Raw genomic sequence first — 19,074 nt, forward strand, 5'->3', positions numbered from 1 at the left:
TCTAAAGGTACTGCTAAAGACAATTATAGTCAGGAAAGGTGATGACTAGACTTTTAATAGACTTGTCTGGGAATATGGAAAGTTGTTTTCCAGCTATCACATTTTTTATAATTGGGTTTAACATGAAATGTATGTGCTGAATTTTCACACAAACACAAATCTTAAACAGTACATTTCCTTTACACTTTTATCACTTTGCTTTTTTTCTCCACCTATTTTTATGACACAGATATTTTCACTAACACCTCTCACCTCTTCATTCAGTACTGTACGATTTTGTCTTTCACTATCTCCGACAATGCAAAATTTATTAGTGTGTTTCTTTCCACACAGAGCTTCCTACTTAATGAAATACTTTCTGATTCTTTCTTGAGCTGATACATTTGCTCAGGTATGATGAACAGAGGCAGTAGCTTTTATTTACATCCATCACATCACCACAGAGCATTTTCTTCTACGCACCTGAGAAAAATCTACCTTTAAAAAACTCCAGCAATTGCCCAGGTGTGTCAGACGACATGCCACTTTCTTTTTGTATATCTGCTTTTTACACTAATGTTTGTGAATATTCCAGTAGTAAAAACAGATGTATGTAACTGAAATGAATGGCAATATGCAAATGATTATGACTCCTGAATAGTACACGATGACTCTTGGAACCTTATACAGTGCGCACACATAATTAAACAGCACACACCTCCATGGCAGGCCTCAAGAGGTCTCCTCACATCAGCAGAGACAGTGCAGCAAGTGCTATGCTGTATGCAGACAGCCATGTATATAAACTGTGCCCTCAGCTGCTCTAATGTTTTCATGACTAGGGATCTTTTAACTTTAGACTGTGCATTAATGTAACCTCTGATTTCATGTGTTGTACCTTTTACTACATTATTCAGTGTGTCAATAATTTCCTTTGTGGGGAAGCAAATTAACAGTTAGTTGGTGAAGTTTCTAACTTTGTGCTGCGCAAAGTTACAATACTTTGATGACAAGGATGGGACTCTACTTGAGTGTGTTTTGTTTCATGGTTCACTATGGCCAGTATACTTGTGGAAGAAATTCTTCAATCTCTTAGCAGTGAACTCTCACCAACCAGCAGCAGGCTCTCTCTACTACACTAAACAGTTTGGCAGCTTTGTTGATGCCCTGGGGTTCACTGCCAGTGACACAACCCCACAGTTTCCTCCATATAATGATAGTATGGATGATTCTGATGCATATGAAAAATGCCTTTGGCAACATTTCCAAGCTTTTGGTGTCACTGACCCCAACACGTGTAAGGTTTTCTTTCTGTCATGGATTTGTCCTTGTGTTTACCACCTTTTGGGTACGCTAATTTTTCTGCATGAACCTGCCACTTTCTCTCTCTTGATGAAAAGTGTCAGTTGTGCTCCAATTTTCACTGCAAGCATACTCATGTTATTGCTGCTTGCATTGCGTTTCACCATTGCCAAAAGCAGCCACAAAAGTCATATCAATGGATTAGCTGTCATTGCCAGTTTTTTACTGACACTCGCTGGGACTCAGATGCTGATCTGTTGGTTCATGAAGTTATAACATGCTTGGCCCCTGATAGATAAGTTTGTGAACACGCTTTAAAACATGAAAATCCCTCTCTCAAAGAGGTTTTGAACACTGCTAAATCTTTTGAAGTATCTAGGGAAGCAGAAAGCTTGGTGTGAAGTAGCCATCATTGCTTCTCTTCCTCAGCTGCCACTGATTAGCACACAGAGGGCAGACTGCGTCGTGTCTGTGCAGTCGCAGTCCCCACATTGCATAAGGCAGTGCCGTGCTGAAAATTCTCAAACCTATGTGGGTCTCTGGTCACTGGCGTTGTCACATCTATCGGCGGTTGGTGAGTTACAACAAACATCCTTATTGGGACAGTTTTATAGCCCCCAGCAGTTGTTCGGCCATGGACCTTTCTAGATGTAGTTGATGCCAATACCGAAAACTTATTTGGGTTAGATGCCTTCAGCTTTTTGGATTCTCTATTTTTGATCAACTGTTGATGGATCAAGTTCCATACTAACAACTGGACACGCTCTGTTCAGAATTTTCGTCCCTGTTTTTGGACTGTTTAAGGAGTGGTACCAGTTTCAAGGTTCACGTCACAATGAAGCTGATGGCACGCTCCTATTTTTTTTTTTCATGCCCATCCAATCCCCATTGCTTTACGGAAACAAGTCAAAGCAGAACTACTGATTTATGTCCTTGTGTGTTATCACCTCCGTCTCCTCTAAAGAATGGTCTACCATGTTGGTATTTGTCACAAAACCTAATGGCAACCTTCGATTCTATGGTGATTTTAAAAATTCTGTAAATTCACAGCCTGTTAGTGACACCTACCTCTTACCCTGTCTGGATGTACTCTTAGCTCAGCCTACAGGGGGAGAGTATTTTTCCAAAATCAACTTCTCTGAAGCTCACTTTCAAACTATCTCTGGATGACAATTCCAAACATTTCCTTGTACTGACTACTCCTCTTGGGTTATACCAATACCACCACCTGCCATTTGGCACAGCTACCACTCCTGCTACTTTTCATTGATTTTTAGAGCAACTCAGGGCCACCATGCCAGGGTGCATTAACTGCCTGGATGATACTGTGGTCTCTGGTTCCTCTGCAGATGAACACTTGCAGGTCTTCGTGCCATGTTCACTGTGCTGCAAGCCACCACGTTGAAATGCAACTTTGACAAACTGCAGTTTTTTCACCCATCTATTGTCTATCTCGGTTTCGGAGTCCTGAGAGCTGGAGCCAAGCCATTACACCAGCATGTCAATGCCATTGTGGCTTTGCTGCATCCTACCAATGTAAAAGAATTGAAGGTCTTTCTTGGAAAGATTGCCTCCTACCATAAATTTCTTCCTGGTATGCCACGGCAGCTCATCCCCTTTACGCTCTCTTATGTACAGGTGTTCCCTTTCACTGGTTGCCAGCCTGCGAGTGTGCTTTTTATCCTGTTGAAGTCAAAATTACACTAGGCTCCTTCCTTAGTTACCTTCCAATATCTTGTTTTGGCTACAGATGCCTTCCATCATGGCCTTGGAGTCATTCTTGCACACAAAGATGTGGACAGTTCTGAATGCACTACAGCATATCCTTCCAAAACCCTGAATCAGGTGCAACAGTACTACTCCCAGATAGAAAAAGGCACTTGCTATTGTGTATGCACTCAAAAAATTTCATGTTTTCCTCTACGGTTCTAAATTTCATTTGATTACTGAATCATAAACCTCTGTTTTCTCTATTTCATCCTTCAGCATCTCTTCCAGACAAAGCAGCCCATTGCCTGCAATGCTGGGCTCCGTTTTTATTTCACTGTAACCATGAGATTCACTTCTACCCCACAGCACATGCTAATAAGGAGGCTCTTTCTCAGTTGCGATTAACCACGAACCTGCATTACAATCTTGCATTTCATCAGGATGAACTGTTTTGTTTTCATTTAAACATCAAAGCCCAAAATGCCATGGATGGTTTTCCAATTACCAGTTCTCAGATTTTGGTGGCTATTGCAGCTGATCCTGCCTTACTGCAAGTCCACCATGACTGGCCAGAAAACACACCGGGACAAGTGTCAGATCCTTTGCTTAATTATTACGCTCTCTGCCACCCCCTTTCAGTTCTTGATGGTGTGTTACTATTGGCTGCTGAAGAGTCAGTGCCCATGGTTGTGATCCTGTCCGCACTGCAGTGGGAATCTCCATCTGGATCAGTGGCATGTTTCTCGTACGAAACTGCTGGCCCACAGCCAGGGGTTTTACCACATATTGACAATGAAATCAAACTTTTTATGTCAGCCATCTACAGCACACCACCCATCAAGTGGTACCACTGGTCTCTACTTCCCCATGGCCCACCTCCCACACCCCTGGGAGTGTATTCATGGTGATTTTGTGAATCCCTTCCTTAACTCCTTCTAGCTTCTTGTAGTTGATGCTATCTCGAAATTTCCTTATGTGGTTTGTTGCCCAACCACATCCATGGCAACTACGGTCATGGCCCTTGCAAAACTTTTTTCCTTGGAAGGATTACCATATACATTTGTGAAGGACAACAGTCCACAACTTGTGTCTCATGATTTTGAAAATATTTGTACAATGAGTGACATTTGGCATGTTATGGTCCCTAAATATCAAAACTAAGATGAAAAAATACAATACACAACCTTCTCCCAGGGAAGCCCTTGATAGGTCCTATTGGTTCACTTCAGTTGGTGACCGTAGCCTGGTGGAGCTGCTTCATAGCTGCCAGTCCCATACACTACTTCATCTGCTCTGGCCGACACCTGGCCACCCACCAGTGCTTACCTTGCAGTGGTTCCATCCAGGCTCCATCATATGGGCCCACATGTTTGGCCGGCACCCTATGTGGATACCAGCATTTGCCCACCACTGCTGAGGCTGTCACCTCTGTGTCACGTGCATGTCTGATAGCTCGGTGTCCTGACACTATAACCAGTGCTACCCAACGGCCCACGTGTGACTGATCACACACCAGATACCTTGCCACCCCTGCGGTTGCCTCCACAGTCTGCATCAGCCCCCACAGCGCAGCCCACACCCTCTTCAGCTCCTGCACTGTCTACTTTCTGGGTGCTGCTACCACCAGGCAAAGTAGTTAGTGCTGGGCTATCTCCATGGCCCCTGTTGCTACTGCTGCCACCACCTATGTCTTTTCTGCTACCTCCATAGCTGAGTGCCTGCCCAGAGGTGGACACGGGTACACTGCCCCCATCACCGGTGCTCCCTTATGGTCTCTCGTGGGGGAGTGGGTGCCATGCCCGTCCACGTCCACAACATTTCAGACCATATTCTCCTGTGAAGGCATGACATCTGACCCAGCAGTCACCCCCTTCCAATGAAGACATGGACCTCTCCACGGTGAACAGTTTCCCCCCAAGGGGGAAAGAGCATTGTAACCCTACACACTAAGTTTGTACAATTAAACAACATGCGCCTCCACGGACGGCCTAAAGAGCCTGCCTCACATCAGCACAGATGGCACAGCAAGCACTGTGCTGTAGTCAAACAGCCATATATAAGCCAGTGTGCCGTGCCCGCGTCGCTCTAATAGTTTCGTCACTAGGGAACACTTCATTTTAGACTGTGCCTTAATGTAATCCAAGACTTCATGTGTCGTACCTATTACTATGTCACTAACAGTGTGTCTGTAATTTACTTTATGTGGAAGCAAATTAAAAGTTTTTTGGTGGGAATTCTAATACTGTGTTGTGCAAGTTTATAATGACTGACAGTGATACAATACTGCCATGGTCTGCAATGAAAGCCCTTAAATGTTGGGCCATGAAATCAAAGATGGCCTACATGGTTATTTCCCTTCTTGTAGTGTATATGCGAGTACCCTTGGCAACAGTGGATGCGGAGAACTTCAATGAACATGTTTCCCTCCAAACATCTTCAATAAGTGACATGCAGGTCAGGGAAGTAGTGGTACCTACTGTCCTGCAAAGAAGACTTACAACTTTCTTATCAGTTGTTATGCATTGCCATTGTAAAGTACAGCATATGAGGTTGAATGAAGGAGGGAAAATACCTCGAGCTTCCGGCCTCCTTGAAGTAGTGGCTGCTGTTCAATCAAACTGCCTTCAATATGTAGCAGTCAAGCTCACATATTGTACCCAATGGCACAACAGACCATAGCATTTGGTTTTGCCTGCTATGTTACTCAACCATGCCAACTACTAGTCTGGAACAACAATGATAGCGTAACACTTATGTATCTATGACAATAGGAAAGGTTAGAATGACAGTCATTTAAACACACTATATTTTGCCACTTAACATGCCAGAAATTGGATGCACTGGCTTACTGCAGGCTAAAGTGTCCATGATTTCTTGAAAATGGAAATCAACACATGGCATTCATTCATGCATTTGATCCAGTCCATGTCAAACAGCATTAAACCACCCATGCCGGCCTGTCCACATCTTTCCAGAATGAAGTTTTATGTCAACTTCTGCTGCAGTGCTTCAATATTGAGACAACGCTAGACAAAATTGTATGATCCATTACTGGGATGTAATCAAGATCACAGTCACCTCACGTTCTAAAAATTTGCATAAAGAAAGTTATTTCGAAAACACTAATTGTAAGTTTTGTGCTATTATGGTTCTCAGGAACCCTAAACACAACTGTTCATCCAAAGGAAACATGTTAGAAATAAGCTGTGAAAATGAGAAACAATTTTACTTCGGGAACTTGACATGATGAATCTCAGCAAAACTCACATCCATTATAGTAGGCAACTGACGGTGTTGTTGAGATAGTTATCGATTCCATAATGAATGCTTCTACGATCCTGAAAACTAAAAGATGCAGTCCAGACTCACTGGATATTCTGCAAAATGAAATTTGGGATCTTATATGGTAGCAATGTTCATGAGAGATAAAGACCAGGTTAATGATCAGTGATGCACAGTGTGCAGACAAGGAAGTACATACAAACATATCCGCTGGATAGGTCAGGAGTCCACTACATGCAGCAGGCTACACGGGTAGCAGGGGTTGTGTGGAATGGACTGGGCGGTTTTTTAGGTTAGATGGCCTCGGGCAAGTACAGAAAGGGCAATAGCCTCAAAGGGTGCGGGGCAAAGTCAGGTCAAGCGGGAACCAAGCAGCAATCGGTATCGTAATTGTACACTTTCGAAGCTGCACTGGTAAAGTGCCAGAACTTCAAGTGCTGATAGAAAGCACCGAAGCTGAAATCGTTATAGGTACGGAAAGCTGGCTGAAGCCAGAGATAAATTCAGCCGAAATTTTTACAAAGGCACAGACGGTGTTTAGAAAGGATAGATTGCATGCAACCAGTGGTGGCGTGTTTGTCGCTGTTAGTAGTAGTTTATCCTGTAGTGAAGTAGAAGTGGATAGTTCCTGTGAATTATTATGGGTGGAGGTTACACTCAACAACCGAGCTGGGTTAATAATTGGCTCCTTTTACCAACCTCTCGACTCAGCAGCATTAGTGGCAGAACAACTGAGAGAAAATCTGGAATACATTTCACATAAATTTTCTCAGCATGTTATAGTCTTAGGTGGAGATTTCAATTTACCAGATATAGACTGGGACACTCAGATGTTTAGGATGGGTGGTAGGGACAGAGCATCGAGTGACATTATATTGAGTGCACTATCCGAAAATTACTTCAAGCAATTAAACAGAGAACCAACTCGTGGAGATAACATCTTGGACCTACCGATAACAAACAGACCCGAACTTTTCGACTCTGTAAGTGCAGAACAGGGAATCAGTTATCATAAGGCCCTTGCAGCATCCCTGAATATGGAAGTAAATAGGAATATAAAAAAAGGGAGGAAGGTTTATCTGTTTAGCAAGAGTAATAGAAGGCAGATTTCAGACTTCCTAACAGATCAAAACGAAAATTTCTGTTCCGACACTGACAATGTTGAGTGTTTATGGAAAAAGTTCAAGGCAATCGTAAAATGCGTTTTAGACAGGTACGTGCTGAGTAAAACTGTGAGGGATGGGAGAAACCCACCATGGCTCAACAACAAAGTTAGGAAACTACTGCGAAAGCAAAGAGAGCTTCACTGTAAGTTTAAACACAGCCTCTCAGACAAACAGAACCTAAACGATGTCAAAGTTAGCGTAAGGAGGGCTATGCGTGAAGCGTTCAGTGAATTTGAAAGTAAAATTCTATGTACCGACCTGACAGAAAATCCTAGGAAGCTCTGGTCTTACGTTAAATCAGTAAGTGGCTCGAAACAGCATATTCAGACACTTCGGGATGATGATGGCATTGAAACAGGATGACACGCATAAAGCTGAAATACTACACACCTTTTTCCAAAGCTGTTTCACAGAGGAAGACCCCACTGCAGTTCGTTCTCTAAATCCTCGCACAAACGAAAAAATGGCTGACATCGAAATAAGTGTCCAAGGCATTGAAAAGCAACTGAAATCACTCAACAGAGGAAAGTCGATTGGACCTGACGGGATACCAATTCGATTCTACACAGAGTACGCAAAAGAACTTGCCCCCCTTCTAACAGCCATGTACCGCAAGTCTCTAGAGGAACGGAAGGTTCCAAATGATTCGAAAAGAGCACAGGTAGTCCCAGTCTTCAAGAAGGGTCGTCGAGCAGATGCACAAAACTATAGACCTAAATCTCTGACGTCAATCTGTTGTAGAATTTTAGAACATGTTTTTTGCTCGCATATCATGTCATTTCTGGAAACCCAGAATCTACTCTGTGGGAATCAACATGGATTCCGGAAACAGCGATCGTGTGAGACCCAACTCGCTTTATTTGTTCATGAGACCCAGAAAATATTAGATACAGGCTCCCAGGTAGATGCTATTTTCCTTGACTTCCGGAAGGCATTCGATACAGTTCCGCACTGTCGCCTGATAAACAAAGTAAAAGCCTACGGAATATCAAACTAACTGTGTGACTGGATTGAAGAGTTTTTAGCAAACAGAACACAGCATGTTGTTCTCAATGGAGATACGTCTACAGACGTTGAAGTAACCTCTGGTGTGCCACAGGGAAGTGTTATGGGACCATTGCTTTTCACAATATATATAAATGACCTAGTAGATAGTGTCGGAAGTTCCATTTGGCTTTTCGCGGATGATGCTGCAGTATACAGAGAAGTTGCAGCATTAGAAAATTGTAGTGAAATGCATGAAGCTCTGCAGCAGACAGGCACTTGGTGCAGCAAGTGGCAACTGACCCTTAACATAGACAAATGTAATGTATTGCGAATACATAGAAAGAAGGATCCTTTATTGTATGATTATATGATAGCGGAACAAACACTGGTAGCAGGTACTTCTGTAAAATATCTGGGAGTATGCGTGTGGAACGAATTGAAGTGGAATGATCATATAAAATTAATTGTTGGTAAGGTGAGTGCCAGGTTGAGATCCATTGGGAGAGTCCTTAGAAAATGTAGTCCATCAACAAAGAAGGTGGCTTGCAAAACACTTGTTCGACCTATACTTGAGCATTGCTCATCAGCGTGGGATCTGTACCAGATTGGGTTGACGGAGGAGATAGAGAAGATCCAAAGAAGAGTGGCGCGTTTTGTCACAGGGTTATTTGGTAAGCGTTACGGAGATGTTTAGTAAACTCAAGTGGCAGACTCTGCAAGAGAGGCGCTCTGCATGGCGGTGTAGCTTGCTGTCCAGGTTTCGAGAGTGTGTGTTTCTGGATGAGGTATCGAATATATTGCTTCCCCCTACTTATACCTCCAGAGGAGGTCACAAATGTAAAATTAGAGAGATTCGAGCGTGCACGGAGGCTTTCCTGCAGTCGTTCTTCCGGCGAACCATACGTGACTGGAACAGAAAAGGGAGGTAATGACAGTGGCATGTGAAGTGCCCTCCGCCACACACCGTTGGGTGGCTTGCGGAATATAGATGTAGATGTAGATCTTAAACAATATTACTGAGGAGGAATGACATACCAGATCCAATTGAGTGACAGATTACACAATGGCTTTCCCTAGAACATTCAAAAGTGCCTTCAAACTGTGAATTTATCTACCCTGTAAGCTGAAATACGAGAATAATATACTAAGTAGCAAGAGACTGTCAAAAGGAGGGACAGATCCTATTCAAGTATAATTTATACACTAATGTAGTACAATTCCAGACCAGTGGTAACAGTCCACAGTTCACAATTACTGAACACTTGCTTATCAAAACTTCTTTGTAAATTCCTCTGTTTCCTAGGTAATAAACAAAATGGAACCAGTACCCCATGTTCTAACAAAACGCACAGTTTCATGGGAATTGCATATTGAAGTCCTTCTCTCACTGTGTTGACAAGCACAAAAGGAATCTAGGATAGTTTCTGTACATAATTTATTGTTACTTTTTATTCTACATAATTACTAACTTGATAAGAATACTAACAATTTTTAAAAGACTGCATCATGAAAAAGACTCCCACAATATAGGTGTTTTTTACTTACATGCTAAAATTTTTCTTCCTTAATGTAAATCATAGGTTACACGAAGAATCATGTGTAAGCTTGAGGCTTCTGTCAATACGATGAAGAGGCAGTTCCAGCAGCCATTGAGGAGACAAGTGCACAATATGGCACATGTTGGAACAAACTATGCCTGTCTAGAGCCCTGCATCTGACGTTTCCACTAGCTCGAATTGCTCAGTGCATGTAGTTCCGCACAAATCCATCAGATGTCAATACTGCCGCTTTAGACTGAGGGGGCAACTGCACTCAACTTCCATGACACTTTAATTGCTCGATCATCTACTATAGTTACCCAAGTGCTGCTCAGTTGCCCCACTGCATTGACATTAGGTGTAGGATTTCTCGCTTTATGGCAGAAAGTTGTATATATCAGTTCAGAATTAAGACATTTTGCCTTGTCCTCTGATGGTAGCACGAAACACTGAAAGACAAGCCAATGAAATATAAGCCAGTATGACGAAGCCCAGCATTATCCAGGATGGAAGCATGAACGCATGAGGATGTACAGAGGGTATATGGACCAATACATATCAGAAAATGTGTTATCCATCTAGTACTGCACACTTTGCTTGTCAAGGTAAGGCTCTGTGAAATATGGTATTGGTGATATAAGAGAAAATCCCACACTTTAAGAAGATTTCATCTGCCACTGACCAAGGCACTAATATAGGAAAGGCACTGCAAACCTTTCAGCATTATGCATGCATTACACATGTTTTGACACAGTTCTGTAACACATGTTGGGTCACAATTATTTGATAAATGGACTATGACTTATGCTGCTAAAGATAGTATCTGTTTCATGAAGAAAACTGGTGATGTGAGTTCGATGTAGACAAGCTTTAAGCAAGAAATGGAGAGTAAGTCAGAGAAGTTGTTTAGAATGCTACAGTTTGTAGTAGGGCAGTACATCAAAACTATGGAACTGCTTCCAGAAATAGGCATCTCTGAGAACCTTTCTGGTGGTGACAACAACACTGCAAAAGAGTGTGTGATTTTAGTGCCAAAATGGTGGAAAGTGACAAGTTCCCAACAACACAATTTGTTTTGTTATGGATGTACAGACTGAAAGGTCACTGTAATAGAGAGGTACATACGTTTAAATTAATGTAGTCATGCCGCATGTCCAGCAAATGAAAACTGCGCTTAATTACAAAATGCCAGTTTCAGTGTCACTGGTATTTTGGCTGTACAGTACAAAGGTCATATTATCATATTTTAACTGTAGTGAGAAAGTCAAAATTCTGGTTTTGCACAGAATATTAACAATTCTGTAGTCATCAAACCAATTATTGGAATGATGTTTGTTTCTGATAGACATGAGACATTAAATATTGTGCACCAAATGTGTGATGAAATACCAGTTTCTGATAAGATAGAACAAAATTATAACATCGAAGTAATATCTTACTCTGTTTTGACTAAATCTGTAAATATTTATTTATGACCATTGAGAGAATGTCAGCCACACTCAACTGCCATAAAAATGAAGTTTCTGTTTTTGGAGTGACCAGACAGTAGGCCACATCACACTCAATCTACCGATGAAGATAACTTGTATTAACCTGAATGGATAGTCTTGATGACTAATATCCGGCTGAGAGGTGAAAGTGTAACCATAGTCTCTTGCCCATATCAAATTTAGTGAGAAGAATGTATTGTGTTCCAGCTTCAAATGTGAATGGCGAAAGAAATTTCAGTGTGGTTTGGAATGTTATCTCGGATGGATAAGGCAAACTGTAATTATACCAATAGGGAATGATTTGGAAACAATTTTGTTCTTATTAGATATCTAATTTGTTGGGTGGTCAGGTTCACTATGTACATTTGAATCAATAAAGCAGATGGTGATACAAAAAATAGCAATGTGATTTTTCATTATGAGACTGAAGAAAGTTGGTGGTTACATAGTTTTTCTGTAAAACTACAAATTGTTTCCAGGTTTTCGTTATTGCATGAAGATTGCTATTTTCTCTTAAGGATCATAACAGAATTGCTATTAGACACTACCACCCAGGAATGTATGTCCATAGCATAACTAAAGTGATTTGAGTGTAGTTCCGTCGGCTGGTGGGAGTATATCACAAGTGACACCAGAGCCTGCACAAACATGTAGCTGCTACTAAAACAGTTGCAACAGCAGTGCAGTGAGCGCACCAGAACAGGTGGCCTCTGCCCTCCGCGCAGTGCCTTGTTCAACCACATTCTGCTTGCTTCAAGCATTCGTACTCAAGCAAGCCATGACCAAGCGCTGTGGGCTTGAGTGAGTATGAATGAATGAAACGCCCTATTTGCAGAGCACTTTGCCTGTCATCAGTGCTTTGAGATAGTACTTTGATCATTCCAGTGACTATCACGTAAGACCAAGCTGCCCAGAATTCATCATGGTTCCCTGATCCTAAGTCAAGCAGAAGGCTTGAACCAGATACTTTGAAGGTTCTGAAGTATGAAAATTTTATTCATAACAGATGTGGTAAGCTAGGCTTTAATTTTCTAGACTTGGGCCACAGGGCTAAGAACTGTGCAGCTTCACTAAATGATTCAGGGGTACACTACACATCAGACGTTGTTATCAGAATTTCAGTTGACTGAGTGAGTTGCACATTTGAGCTATACACATCAGGCAACTTTCAAGCCATCTCTGAAGTACTGGTGTATGCTCACCACAGATGAGACTTTTAAAATCCGAGTGATTAAATGCTGAAACATTCTTTCACATCCAAGTCCCAGAGTTTGAGCCACTCCTAAAACACAGTGGATCCCACATATTAGATACATCTAATTGGCTGAATACTAAAAGAGTGTTTAAGGTAAATACAGCTTGTCCATAAAATAATGTGCCTATTTCAATGTTCTATTATAACATTTTTATTCAGACTATTTATGACAAATAAAAAGGTAAACTAATCTAGTTTCTCTTACAAATCTTCAACATGTGCACCTTTTGTTATATGGCACCCATCCAACCTCAAAACCAATTCTTCCCAACATTGGTTAACAAGTCCAAGTAATGGAAGCAAAAGCCTCTTCACTTCTGTCTCTCACTCTGGCAAATCATTAGGTATGGCAACATAGACACTGTCTTTCATTTAAAAAAAAAAAAAAAAAAAAAAAAAAAAAAAAAAAATATCGCATGGTGTGAAATCAATATAGATGTGCAGGCCAGTGGAAATGGGCTTTCTCATAATGACGACTGTGACCAATCCAACAGTCAGGAACTTTGATGGAGAGAAGCCAATGGGGAGGGGATCCACCTTGTTGCCAAATAGTTTTCAGGTTCACCTCCCAACTGCAGAAACAGCCATTCCTGTAACATATACAGACAAGCCACCCCTGTTGTGGCAGCTTCAGTAGGAAAAAAAGGCCCTTACACTTGATGTCTGAACAGAACGCTGAAAATATTTAATTTTGGGAAATGGCTTTGACATTGTACACGTTCATGAGGATATTCAGACCCCCACTTAGATGAAAAGTTGTCTCATCGTTGAACACCACATGATCAAGAAAGTCATCTTCCCACTGTAATACTTTACTTGAAAAGTTATAATGTAAACCACAGTCATCTGGCAAGCATGTACCAACTGTAGCCGGTATGGATGCATATGTAATCATTTTTTAAGCCCTCCACACAGTCATCTTTAGCAACTGAAGTTCAATATTCACTTTCCGAAAAGATTTCTTAGGACAATGAAGGTAAGGTGCTCTGACATGGTTAACATCCTCTTCAGACACTTTTGGTCATCCTATGCTTTTCCCTTTACACACATCCGGTTGTTTCAAATGACTATCCATCAGCAAATGTTTTTGCCACATAGAGTATCACAAACTCTAAATGAAAAGCACGGTGAACTGAAATTGCAGAACAAAAAATGCTTTACTCTCAGGAGTTACCATTTCACCCATGCAACACTGCACGTAGGAAAACAACAAAGCAGTACTGGCACATGCACTTATCTAGAACTGTTTGAGTTATTTTTTAATTGTGACCTTGAACCTACACTGCAGTGATTACAGTTGACAGTATACTAAAATTTATAACTAAGATATCCTTTTATGAAACCCTGTATAAGTGTGTACCAAAAGGATAGGCTAACGGGAAACAGAGCTGTGGGGTATGTGTCATGGTAGACAAGAAACTCTAATCTATCGAAATACAAACTGAAGCTGCATGCAAGACTGGCTAAAACTCAGTATCCAGGATGGGTATAAACTTACACTTAGATGCTTCTATAGTCAACCAGACTTACCCCTAACCAAAAACTTAAGAGAAAACCTCATCACAGTAGTACTTAATTACGTAGCTCAACTGCATTAAAAAAACGAAGCAGATGTAACACTTATACAGTGTAAACAGTCTTGAGAATGGAGCTGTAGTTCCAAAATGTGTTGGATAATATAAGAAAATACAAATATTTTGACTGAAGATGAAATATTATTGTTTGATATAACTCTAACATAGATGTTACAGTCTTGGACACCCCATGATTTAATGTCTATTAATAATATACCTTAACAATACTGACATCATTGGAGGGAACTTTGACCATCCAGCAATCACTAGGATGATTACAGTTTTGTAATTGGTAGGTGTAATACGATATCCTACTAAACAATTCTACATGCCTTCTCCAAAAAGGCTTCAGAATCCCATACATGATGGAAATATATTAGAACTAGTGACAACAGATAGTCCTGACTTCTTTGAGTGTGTTTGCATTGAAACTGTTACTAATAACCATGAGCCAGTTGTAGCAAAGAGATTACCAAATTAAAAAGGCTCACTAAAACAAGTAGAAAGTAAACTAGATAAAGAGGCAGAAGTGTCATATCTCAAGGTTTTGAAACATTTAGCTCTGGGCAAGGACATGTAGAAGAACTGTGACTCACGTATAAAAAAAAAAGACCAAGCACTAAACAGATGCTAACCAATTAGAACAGCCATTGACTTGAGAAACAGCAACTATTGCACAATGGTTTACAAGAAGCATAGGACCATAGACATACACATGCAAAAAAAGTGTGAATGGTTGTCAAATGAGGCAATGTATGAAGCCTTCAATGGCTACTGAAACAGAATCTTATCAAAAGACTTCTCATAAAACTGAAAGAAATCATATTCAAATCTAAAGTCTTTCAGTGGCACCAACGTTAGCGGCCACACACTCATGGATGACTCAGCAACTGAACTGAGGATAACAAAGTAAAAACAGAAATGCTGAACTCCATTTTGAAATGCTCCTTTACAAAGGAAAGGAGCACTGCCCCACTTTAATTCTCTTACCACAACAGAGAGATGAATGGTACAGATATTAGTGTCAGCAGTGCTGAGAAATAGCTGAACAAACTACAGGTCCCTATGGAATCCCTATCAGACACTATTTACAGCTGAGTAGGCCAGTCTTAACCATAATATACCCTGGATCCCCAAACAAAAAACGGACCCAGTAATCAGAAAGAAGCATGGGGTTCACACCCATCAACAGGAGGGTAGCAGAAGTGATCCACAAAAGTACTGTCCAAAATCATTGACATTATTGTGTTGTATAAACTTATTGCACATTCTGAGCTCAAACAACGAGGTGTCTCAAATAGAATGACATCCACACCAACCAGAATGGATTCTGAAAAAACTGGTCAGGTGGACCGCAACTCATGCTTATCTCACATGATATCCTGAAAGCCATGGATCAAGGAAATCATGCAGCTGTAGAATTCCTTGACTTCTGAAAAGCAACAGACTCCATACCACACTAGCACTTATTACAGAAAGTATGATCATTTTGAGTATCAAAAAATGTTTGCGACTAGGATGGGGTCAGTTTTTATAGGGAGGACACAGCTTGCTACCTAAGATGGAGAATCATCAGGACACATAGAAGAAGGAACTTCAGGTACGAACAAGAGGATTGTGTTGTGGATTTGCTGTTCATGTTCTATATTAATGACCTGTCAGACAATATCTATAGTAACCTCCGACTTTTTGCAGATAATTCAGTTATTATACTGAAGTACTGTGTAAAAAGTTGCACAATTATTGTCAGAGCTGATAAGACTTCTAAGTGCAGGAAAGGTTGGCAACTAATGTTAAGAATGTAAACTAGTGCACTTCACACATCACAAAAATGTAGTATCCCATAACTGGAATCAGGTGACTCATACAAATACCTGTCTGTAACAGTTTGTAGGGATATGAAATGGCATGATCACATACACATATCTGTAAGTAAAGCTGGTGGATCACTGGTAGGATACTGGGAAAAAGGCAGTCTACAAAGGAGAGTGTTTACGAAAAACTTGCATGACCCATTCTGAGAAACAGTAGACTCTTAACTAGCCAGCCTAATGTGGTGTGAGTTCAAGCCACACACTTCCGAATCTATAAATTATTTCTTCTGACCTGGGCAATGCCATTCAGAACACCCTTTTTTAAATACCAAAACTCAATTTTATTAACATTTTCTGACTTATTATGTAATACATGCTAGTTATAAGTGTTTATTACATCCATACTACACCCTTCAAAAATTATTACACAAAACATAAAATGATCTGCATTGTAAAGTATGAATGTGTGATTACACAAGTGAAAAGCCACGCCTAACAAACAAGGCGAAACACAGATATTTTGAGGTTTTTTAAAAAGTCTTTGATGGATGATGTTTTCTCTCCTTTAGCCCTCTTCCATGGTGAGATATCCGTCAACTTATGCAAACAGACGATATCAGCTGGAGTTGCTTCCTCCTGCTCACTAATATACTGTAGTGCTGCTTCAATTGTCTTTATCCTTCCAAATTTGGGAAGAGATTTCTCCAGTCATCTACTAAGTTTGCATTCTCGTCTTGTGTTACTTCCCCCTGCCTCCCATTTCCACCGTGTTACTGGCAGTTAGTTCATCAACTTCACCATTTGCCATCCATTTTGTTGTACCTTGCATCGACATCCACAGGGCCCAATACATTTTTGACCAACAAAAAGATATTACCGTTTCCTTCTTTCAGTTCCATTTTACTCTTGTATTCAAAGTGAAAATGTCTACCTTTATGGTCTAAAAGAATGATCCTAAACCTTACACGAGTGATTTGTTCAGAATCCCTCCCCATGCTTTGGCCAACCACCTTATGACATCTAGCAAGTCAATCCTCTTCAGAATAGCTATCCAACCTTCATTTTTATCAGTTGATAATATCCACGAACTGAGAAGACAGTGGGACACTTCTTTAGCATTTCAAGGATGCCCTGGTTTATTGGCTAACAAAGAGTGGTCACATTTGGTGGTAAAAATATGATACTTCCATCTGCGAGTTCATCACTAGTAAGGGGGAACAGAGCTTTCCTCAGTAAACAGTTGTCTTTCAAATATTTCTCTACAATCGGTATGAATTCATTTTGGAACAAGGTTTTAAAGACTTCTGAATTCATCCATGTTTTTTTTATGAGTGTAGGGGCACTGATTCCTGATTTTTCAGGTTTTGGAAACTTCTAGGTTTCCATGATTCCCCTAAACTTGTGGTTGTCAGTTACATTTGCTGTGTAAGTCAATATGGTAACTTGTTCCTTACCTGTATCCAAGTGCTACTGATTCATTTTTTGAAGCAAGTGTTTTTGTAAGGAGCATCTTTTAATTTTAACCATTCTCATTGCTATTGCACAACTGTTCACCAGAAATTCTATTCTTTTCAATTAACATTGAAAGACCATTCTTATACAATGGCACAGGCTCTTTGTCAGTGCATACAGCCTCTCCACTAATGGTAATCTGGCAAATACCAAATCATTTTATCCATCAATCCAACCATTCATCATGGGCAGTAAATTCTGAATCTTCTGTTTTCAGCTGAAACTGCAATGCTTTTACCTGCAACATCTGTCCAATAATGGGTAAACCTTTTCCTCTTAAATGTTCGTGCCACAAAAATAAAGCTTCCTCAACTGCTTTATGCTTACTTTTCAACATTGTCTTCCTTCTTTTTATTCCACTTCCACTAAGTTAGACAGTACACCACTTTTCAATTTCTGCTCTAGTTTTCATATAGTCTCTAACAGTACTTTTTCTTACCCCTAACTCCAAAGCGATAGTTTTGACCACTACCCAAGAATCTAGTTGCATTACAGCATATAGTTTCTGATACACAGTCACTAAAAGTTTTTTTTTTTTTAAGATTTATCACCCTTTTTGGACTCTTAATTAAGTCACAAAGGACAGCAAAAAACATCAGTTTAACAATGCATGCACTCCGGACATTGATATGAAACTGAAGAAACAGAGAACACATGGTTGCCAACAGAGCTGTTCTCTATGTGTGTTTATGGTTGTCTGTGAGCACTGAAAGAGGGATTATAAGTATCATTTGTTGAAGAGTGGTTCTGGTAATTTATTCAGTATTAACAACACATACAATAAAGTAATCCTTATTTTACCACAGAGAATTATTATGATGATACTAATTAAGTATGCCAAATAGTACAGAGGCCAGATATTCATGAGCCGGAAATTGATATTGCTCACATATGGGAAACTTGTTACTAAATACAACTAATGGGGGAACTGAACATATAGACAGAAGGGCAGCACAAATGGTCACAATTGTCTGACAAGGGAGATCATCATGGAGATACTAAAAACTGTGAACTGGAAGCCGTTTGAAAATATATGGCAAATACCCCACAAATGCATATTTACAAAGTTTGTCCCTCAAACACCTATTTACAACGTCTGAAGAACCAGTATTAAGTAAGGAATCTAATACTGTATAGCCTTACTTATCTCTCTTGTAATGACCGCGAAGAGCAGAGATTCATACATGAATGGAACAAGAAGAAACCATAATATAGAGCACAACAGAACATACCATCTGCCGTGTGCTTCAAAATACTTTCCACTATATACATGCAAAATAATTGCCTGCAAAATGGGAAAATTCACATCTTTGGAGAATATTAACAGAGTGTTTGCAACCTTATTCAAAGTATGGAAAAAATAACGCAGTGTCTCATTATAAAAGCTTTACTAATGAACAATTTGATCAAAGACATAAAGCTAGGAACCTAATTTAAGAAACTGCAACAGGAAGCTACTAACTCA

General features: G+C 40.3%; 1 protein-coding gene across 2 annotated transcripts in view; it reads right to left on the reverse strand.

Moving 5' to 3' along the window:
- The window catches only part of LOC124712925 (N(G),N(G)-dimethylarginine dimethylaminohydrolase 1), a 68,899-nt gene that overhangs the window by 26,375 nt on the left and 23,450 nt on the right, over positions 1-19,074 (reverse strand). The window lies entirely within an intron of this gene.

The sequence above is a fragment of the Schistocerca piceifrons genome, chromosome 1 (genome assembly GCF_021461385.2).
Source record: "Schistocerca piceifrons isolate TAMUIC-IGC-003096 chromosome 1, iqSchPice1.1, whole genome shotgun sequence".
Lineage (NCBI taxonomy): Eukaryota > Metazoa > Arthropoda > Insecta > Orthoptera > Acrididae > Schistocerca > Schistocerca piceifrons.